Raw genomic sequence first — 9,760 nt, forward strand, 5'->3', positions numbered from 1 at the left:
CTATTTGACGAGTTTTGCCATGGCAAGCACCACTCACATTTTCTTCAGGAAATGTACATTCTAGTTATTATTTTTATTTTTAGTGGTGCTTGCAAAGCATCACTATTGTAATCTCACATACTTATTATTAGTGGTGCTTGCCAAAGGCAAGGCATCACTATTGTTATTCTCCATACTTATTATTATTAGTGGTGCTTGCAAAGCATCACTATTGTAATCTCACATACTTATTATTTTTATTTTTATTAGTGGTGCTTGCAAAGCATCACTATTGTAATCTCACATACTTATTATTTTTATTTTTATTAGTGGTGCTTGCAAAGCATCACTATTGTAATCTCACATACTTATTTTTCTTTTTCTTATTATTATTAGTGGTGCTTGCAAAGCATCACTATTGTAATCTCACATACTTATTAGTGGTGCTTGCAAAGCATCACTATTGTAATCTCACATACTTATTTTTCTTCTTATTATTATATCTCCTAACAAAACTTCGCACCTAACTCGTCCCACGACCGCTTGGCGTAGACCCACGTAATGAGGTGTCAAATCGAACGGCCTATTGAGGACACGTGTGCTATGACTTTTATGTTTATCAGGGTACGGTATTTGCCCCAGGGGCAAAAAAGCGCCTAAAAATCCCATAGACTTAACATTGAGACAAACTTTGACGGCCACAGCTCCAAGCTGAGGATTTCAGAGAAACGCAGTGATTTGCCACATTTGAAGAGGCTGGCAGGCTCTGTAAGAGCATACCTCAATATGGGGTAAAAGTTGCACCCCTGGGGGCAGGAGCTGCCCAAAAATGCCCCAATTGACTTATAATGGTGTAGGACTGCCCATGAAATGAAAAGGCATAGGGATTTGTATTGAACATAGCTCTGGATCACAGTGTCATAGAGACGAAGGGGTGGGCTCATTTTACTCAGACAACCAATCAGTCTCTCAGGATCATTGTGAAGCTATCAAGCCACGCCCTAGCAACCATTAAGAGCACCTTAGCAACAAGTCCCATAGACTTCTATTGAAAGAGATCAAAGGGATATCTCCGGATAGAAGTGTCATAGAAACACAAGGGTGGTCTCGCTTTGACTCGGACAGCAAACAGCCAATCATGCATCACCTCAACACTTCCTAGCCCCTCCCTAGCAACCATTGTCGAGCACCTTAACAACCAAAATCCATAGAGGGATATCTTCCATTCTGAATGTCACAGAGGCATGGGAGTTGGTTTATATCATTCATACTGACAAGCAGCCTTTGGAGATTCATGATTGGCAGCTGCCAAGCCACTCCCTAGCAACTAAACAGAGTACCCTAGCAACCGCTTAGCAGTAACTATATCTCTGCACCAGAAAATCAGAGAGACTTCTGGGTTGATTTATTTCAATCAGGATGGCAAGGAGACTTCATTAGTATCACTATGGTAACTGCCTAGCAACCAGATGGGCTTACCCTAGCAACCGAGTAACAAATCACATATCTCTGCATCAGAAAACACTACAGACTTCCGGGTTGACTTATTTCAATCAGGATGGAAAGGAGCCATGTATTAGTATCACTATGGTAACTGCCTAGCAACCAGATGGGCTTACCCTAGCAACCGAGTAACAAATCACATATTTCTGCACCAGAAAATCATACAGACTTCTGGGTTGATTTATTTACGACCATAATTTTTGCTCTTTTCAAGTTATAACATGCTGTTTCACTAGTTTTGCCACAGCAAGCACCACTCACATTTTCTTCAGGAAATGTACATTCTAGTTAGTGGTGCTTGCAAAGCATCACTATTGTAATCTCACATACTTATTAGTGGTGCTTGCAAAGCATCACTATTGTAATCTCACATACTTATTAGTGGTGCTTGCAAAGCATCACTATTGTAATCTCACATACTTATTATACTTATTTATTTAGTGGTGCTTGCAAAGCATCACTATTGTAATCTCACATACTTATTATACTTTTTATTTTAGTGGTGCTTGCAAAGCATCACTATTGTAATCTCACATACTTATTATTTTTATTTTTATTTTTATTTTTATATCTCTTAACAAAACTTCGCACCTAACTCGTCCCGCACCGCTTGGCGTAGACCCACTAATGAGGTGTCAAATCGAACGGCCTATTGAGGACACGTGTGCTATGACTTTTATGTTTATCGGGTACGGTATTTGCCCCAGGGGCAAAAAAGCAGCCGAAAAATCCCATAGACTTAACATTGAGACAAACTTTGACGGCCACAGCTCCAAGCTTAGGATTTCAGAGAAACGCGTGATTTGCCACATTTGAAGAGGCTGGCAGGCTCTGTAAGAGCATACCTCAATATGGGGTAAAAGCTGCACCCTGGGGGCAGGAGCTGCCCAAAAATGCCCCAATTGACTTATAATGGTGTAGGACTGCCCATGAAATGAAAAAGGCATAGGGATTTGTATTGAACATAGCTCTGGATCACAGTGTCATAGAGACGAGGGGTGGGCTCATTTTACTCAGACGACCAATCAGTCTCTCAGGATCATTGTGAAGCTATCAAGCCACGCCCTAGCAACCATTAAGAGCACCTTAGCAACAAGTCCCATAGACTTCTATTGAAACAGATCAAAGGGATATCTCCAGATAGAAGTGTCATAGAAACACAAGGGTGGTCTCGCTTGACTCGGACAGCAAACAGCCAATCATGCATCAAATCAACACTTCCTAGCCCCTCCCTAGCAACCATTGTCGAGCACCTTAACAACCAAAATCCATAGAGGGATATCTTCCATTCTGAATGTCACAGAGGCATGGGAGTTGGTTTATATCATTCATACTGACAAGCAGCCTTTGGAGATTCATGATTGGCAGCTGCCAAGCCACTCCCTAGCAACTAAACAGAGTACCCTAGCAACCGCTTAGCAGTAACTATATCTCTGCACCAGAAAATCAGAGAGACTTCTGGGTTGATTTATTTCAATCAGGATGGCAAGGACACTTGATTAGTATCACTATGGTAACTGCCTAGCAACCAGATGGGGTTACCCTAGCAACCGAGTAACAAATCACATATCTCTGCATCAGAAAAACGTAGAGACTTCCGGGTTGACTTATTTCAATCAGGATGGAAAGGAGACTTCATTAGTATCACTATGGTAACTGCCTAGCAACCAGATGGGCTTACCCTAGCAACCGAAAGTAACAAATCACATATCTCTGCATCACAAAAACATACAGACTTCCGGTTTGACTTATTTCAATCAGGATGGCAAGGACACTTGATTAGTATCACTATGGTAACTGCCTAGCAACCACATGGGGTTACCCTAGCAACCTACTAACAAATCACATATTTCTGCACCAGAACATTATACAGACTTCTGGGTTGATTTATTTATGACCACAATTTCTGTTCTTTTCAAGCAGGCTATTTGATCTAGTTTTGCCACGGCAAGCACCACTCACATTTTCTTCAGGAAATGTACCTATCTAGTTAGTGGTGCTTGCAAAGCATCACTATTGTAATCTCACATACTTATTATACTTTTATTTTTATTTTTATTTTTATATCTCTTAACAAAACTTCGCACCTAACTCGTCCCAAGACCGCTTGGCGAGACCCACCTAATGAGGTGTCAAATCGAACGCCTATTGAGGACACGTGTGCTATGACTTTTATGTTTATCGGGTACGGTATTTGCCCCAGGGGCAAAAAAGCGCCTAAAAATCCCATAGACTTAACATTGAGACAAACTTTGACGTGCCACAGCTCCAAGCTTAGGATTTCAGAGAAACGCAGTGATTTGCCACATTTGAAGAGGCTGGCAGGCTCTGTAAGAGCATACCTCAATATGGGGTAAAAGTTGCACTCCTGGGGGCAGGAGCTGCCCAAAAATGCCCCAATTGACTTATAATGGTGTAGGACTGCCCATGAAATGAAAAAGGCATAGGGATTTGTATTGAACATAGCTCTGGATCACAGTGTCATAGAGACGAGGGGTGGGCTCATTTTACTCAGACGACCAATCAGTCTCTCAGGATCATTGTGAAGCTATCAAGCCACGCCCTAGCAACCATTAAGAGCACCTTAGCAACAAGTCCCATAGACTTCTATTGAAACAGATCAAAGGGATATCTCCGGATAGAAGTGTCATAGAAACACAAGGGTGGTCTCGCTTGACTCGGGACAGCAAACAGCCAATCATGCATCAAATCAACACTTCCTAGCCCCTCCCTAGCAACCATTGTCGAGCACCTTAACAACCAAAATCCATAGAGGGATATCTTCCATTCTGAATGTCACAGAGGCATGGGAGTTGGTTTATATCATTCATACTGACAAGCAGCCTTTGGAGATTCATGATTGGCAGCTGCCAAGCCACTCCCTAGCAACTAAACAGAGTACCCTAGCAACCGCTTAGCAGTAACTATATCTCTGCACCAGAAAATCAGAGAGACTTCTGGGTTGATTTATTTCAATCAGGATGGCAAGGACACTTGATTAGTATCACTATGGTAACTGCCTAGCAACCAGATGGGGTTACCCTAGCAACCGAAAGTAACAAATCACATATCTCTGCATCAGAAAACAGTAGAGACTTCCGGGTTGACTTATTTCAATCAGGATGGCAAGGAGACTTCATTAGTATCACTATGGTAACTGCCTAGCAACCAGATGGGGTTACCCTAGCAACCAAGTAACAAATCACATATCTCTGCATCACAAAAACATAGAGACTTCTGGGTTGGTATATTTCAATCAGTATGGCAAGGACACTTGATTAGTATCACTATGGTAACTGCCTAGCAACCACAAGGGGTTACCCTAGCAACCGAATAACAAATCACATATCTCTGCATCAGAAAAACATACAGATTTCTGGGTTGATTTATTTCAATCAGGATGGCAAGGAGACTTCATTAGTATCCCTATGGTAACTGCCTAGCAACCAGATGGGGTTACCCTAGCAACCGAGTAACAAATCACATATCTCTGCACCAGAAAACACTACAGACTTCTGGGTTGACTTATTTCACTCAGGATGGAAAGGAGCCATGTATTGTATTACCTAGGTAACTGCATAGCAACCACATGGGCTTACCCTAGCAACCGAGTAACAAATCACATATTTCTGCACCAGAAAATCGTACAGACTTCTGGGTTGATTTATTTATGACCATAATTTTTGTTCTTTTCAAGTTACAACATGCTGTTTGATCTAGTTTTGCCACTGCAAGCACCACTCACATTTTCTTCAGGAAATGTACCTATCTAGTTATACTTTTTATTTTTATTTTTATTATATCTCTTAACAAAACTTCGCACCTAACTCGTCCCCAAGACCGCTTAGTGAGACCCACCTAATGAGGTATCAAATCGAACGCCTATTGAGGACACGTGTGCTATGACTTTTATGTTTATCGGGTACGGTATTTGCCCCAGGGGCAAAAAAGCGCCTAAAAATCCCATAGACTTAACATTGAGACAAACTTTGACGGCCACAGCTCCAAGCTTAGGATTTCAGAGAAACGCAGTGATTTGCCACATTTGAAGAGGCTGGCAGGCTCTGTAAGAGCATACCTCAATATGGGGTAAAAGTTGCACCCTGGGGGCAGGAGCTGCCCAAAATGCCCCAATTGACTTATAATGGTGTAGGACGGCCCATGAAATGAAAAGGCATAGGGATTTGTATTGAACATAGCTCTGGATCACAGTGTCATAGAGACGAGGGGTGGGCTCATTTTACTCAGACAACCAATCAGTCTCTCTGGATCATTGTGAAGCTATCAAGCCACGCCCTAGCAACCATTAAGAGCACCTTAGCAACAAGTCCCATAGACTTCTATTGAAAAAGATCAAAGGGATATCTCCGGATAGAAGTGTCATAGAAACACAAGGGTGGTCTCGCTTGACTCGGACAGCAAACAGCCAATCATGCATCACTTCAACACTTCCTAGCCCCTCCCTAGCAACCATTGTCGAGCACCTTAACAACCAAAATCCATAGAGGGATATCTTCCATTCTGAATGTCACAGAGGCATGGGAGTTGGTTTATATCATTCATACTGACAAGCAGCCTTTGGAGATTCATGATTGGCAGCTGCCAAGCCACTCCCTAGCAACTACACAGAGTACCCTAGCAACCGCTTAGCAGTAACTATATCTCTGCACCAGAAAATCAGAGAGACTTCTGGGTTGATTTATTTCAATCAGGATGGCAAGGAGACTTGATAAGTATCACTATGTTAACTGCCTAGCAACCAGATGGGGTTACCCTAGCAACCGAGTAACAAATCACATATCTCTGCATCAGAAAAACGTAGAGACTTCCGGGTTGACTTATTTCAATCAGGATGGCAAGGACACTTCATTAGTATCACTATGGTAACTGCCTAGCAACCAGATGGGCTTACCCTAGCAACCGAAGTAACAAATCACATATCTCTGCATCACAAAAACATAGAGACTTCCGGGTTGACTTACTTCAATCAGGATGGCAAGGAGACTTCATTAGTATCACTATGGTAACTGCCTAGCAACCAGATGGGCTTACCCTAGCAACCGAGTAACAAATCACATATCTCTGCATCAGAAAAACGTAGAGACTTCCGGGTTGACTTATTTCAATAAGGATGGCAAGGACACTTGATTAGTATCACTATGGTATCTGCCTAGCAACCAGATGGGGTTACCCTAGCAACCGAAGTAAAAAATCACATATCTCTGCATCACAAAAACATAGAGACTTCCGGTTGACTTATTTCAATCAGGATGGCAAGGAGACTTCATTAGTATCACTATGGTAACTGCCTAGCAACCAGATGGGCTTACCCTAGCAACCGAGTAACAAATCACATATCTCTGCATCAGAAAAACGTAGAGACTTCCGGGTTGACTTATTTCAATAAGGATGGCAAGGACACTTGATTAGTATCACTATGGTATCTGCCTAGCAACCAGATGGGGTTACCCTAGCAACCGAGTAAAAAATCACATATCTCTGCATCACAAAAACATAGAGACTTCCGGTTGATTTATTTTAATCAGGATGGCCAGGAGACTTGATTAGTATCACTATGGTAACTGCCTAGCAACCAGATGGAGTTACCCTAGCAACCGAAAGCAACATATCACATATCTCTGCACCAGAACACACTACAGACTTCCGGTTGACTTATTTCACTCAGGATGGAAAGGAGCCATGTATTGTATTACCTTGGTAACTGCATAGCAACCACACGGGCTTACCCTAGCAACCGAAAGTAACAAATCACATATTTCTGCACCAGAAAATCGTACAGACTTCTGGGTTGATTTATTTATGACCATAATTTTTGTTCTTTTCCAGTTACAACATGCTGTTTGATCTAGTTTTGCCACGGCAAGCACCACTCACATTTTCTTCAGGAAATGTACCATCTATTAGTGGTGCTTGCAGCATCACTATTGTAATCTCACATACTTATTATTTTTATTTTTATTTTTATATCTCTTAACAAAACTTCGCACCTAACTCGTCCCCAAGACCGCTTAGCGAGACCCACCTAATGAGGTGTCAAATCGAACGCCTATTGAGGACACGCGGTGCTATGACTTTTATGTTTATCGGGTACGGTATTTGCCCCAGGGGCAAAAAAGCGCCTAAAAATCACATAGACTTAACATTGAGACAAACTTTGACGGCCACAGCTCCAAGCTTAGGATTTCAGAGAAACGCAGTGATTTGCCACATTTGAAGAGGCTGGCAGGCTCTGTAAGAGCATACCTCAATATGGGGTAAAAGTTGCACTCCTGGGGGCAGGAGCTGCCCAAAAATGCCCCAATTGACTTATAATGGTGTAGGACGCCCATGAAATGAAAAGGCATAGGGATTTGTATTGAACATAGCTCTGGATCACAGTGTCATAGAGACGAGGGGTGGGCTCATTTTACTCAGACGACCAATCAGTCTCTCAGGATCATTGTGAAGCTATCAAGCCACGCCCTAGCAACCATTAAGAGCACCTTAGCAACAAGTCCCATAGACTTCTATTGAAACATATCAAAGGGATATCTCCGGATAGAAGTGTCATAGAAACACAAGGGTGGTCTCGCTTGACTCGACAGCAAACAGCCAATCATGCATCAAATCAACACTTCCTAGCCCCTCCCTAGCAACCATTGTCGAAAGCACCTTAACAACCAAAATCCATAGAGGGATATCTTCCATTCTGAATGTCACAGAGGCATGGGAGTTGGTTTATATCATTCATACTGACAAGCAGCCTTTGGAGATTCATGATTGGCAGCTGCCAAGCCACTCCCTAGCAACTAAACAGAGTACCCTAGCAACCGCTTAGCAGTAACTATATCTCTGCACCAGAAAATCAGAGAGACTTCTGGGTTGATTTATTTCAATCAGGATGGCAAGGAGACTTGATTAGTATCACTATGGTAACTGCCTAGCAACCAGATGGGGTTACCCTAGCAACCGAAAGTAACAAATCACATATCTCTGCATCAGAAAAACGTAGAGACTTCCGGGTTGACTTATTTCAATCAGGATGGAAAGGACACTTCATTAGTATCACTATGGTAACTGCCTAGCAACCAGATGGGCTTACCCTAGCAACCGAGTAACAAATCACATATCTCTGCATCACAAAAACATAGAGACTTCCGGTTGACTTATTTCAATCAGGCTGGCAAGGACACTTGATTAGTATCACTATGGTAACTGCCTAGCAACCAGATGGGGTTACCCTAGCAACCGAAAGTAACAAATCACATATCTCTGCACCACAAAATAGTACAGACCTCTGGGTTGATTTATTTCATTCAGGATGGCAAGGACACTTTATTACTATCACTATGGTAACTGCCTAGCAACCAGATGGGGTTACCCTAGCAACCAAGTAACAAATCACATATCTCTGCACCAGAAAATATCACAGACCTCTGGGTTGATTTATTTCACTCAGGATGGCAAGGACACTTGATTACTATCACTATGGTAACTGCCTAGCAACCAGATGGGGTTACCCTAGCAACCGAAAGTAACAAATCACATATCTCTGCACTAGAAAACAGTAGAGACTTCCGGTTGACTTATTTTACTCAGGATGGCAAGGAGACTTCATTAGTATCACTATGGTAACTGCCTAGCAACCATATGGGGTTACCCTAGCAACCAAGTAACAAATCACATATCTCTGCATCAGAAAACGTAGATACTTCTGGGTTGGTTTATTTCAATCAGGATGGCAAAGACACTTGATTATGATCACTATGGTAACTGCCTAGCAACAAGGAGGGGTTACCCTAGCAACCGAAAGTAACAAATCACATATCTCTGCACCAGAAAATTGAAGAGAATTCTGGGTTGATTTATTTTAATCAGGATGGCCAGGAGACTTGATTAGTATCACTATGGTAACTGCCTAGAAACCAGATGGGGTTAACCTAGCAACCGAAAGTAACAAATCACATATCTTTCCACCAGAAATTTGTAGAGATTTCCGGTTGACTTATTTCACTCAGGATGGCAAGGAGACTTCATTACTATCACTATGGTAACTGCCTAGCAACCATATGGGGTTACCCTAGCAACCAAGTAACAAATCACATATCTCTGCATCAGAAAAACGCACAGACTTCTGGGTTGGTTTATTTCACTCAGGATGGCAAGGAGACCTGATTACTATCACTATGGTAACTGCCTAGCAACCAGATGGGGTTACCCTAGCAACCGAAAGTAACAAATCACATATCTCTGCACTACAAAACAGTAGAGACTCCGG

The sequence above is a fragment of the Xyrauchen texanus genome, chromosome 19, assembly GCF_025860055.1.
Source record: "Xyrauchen texanus isolate HMW12.3.18 chromosome 19, RBS_HiC_50CHRs, whole genome shotgun sequence".
Classification (NCBI taxonomy): domain Eukaryota; kingdom Metazoa; phylum Chordata; class Actinopteri; order Cypriniformes; family Catostomidae; genus Xyrauchen; species Xyrauchen texanus.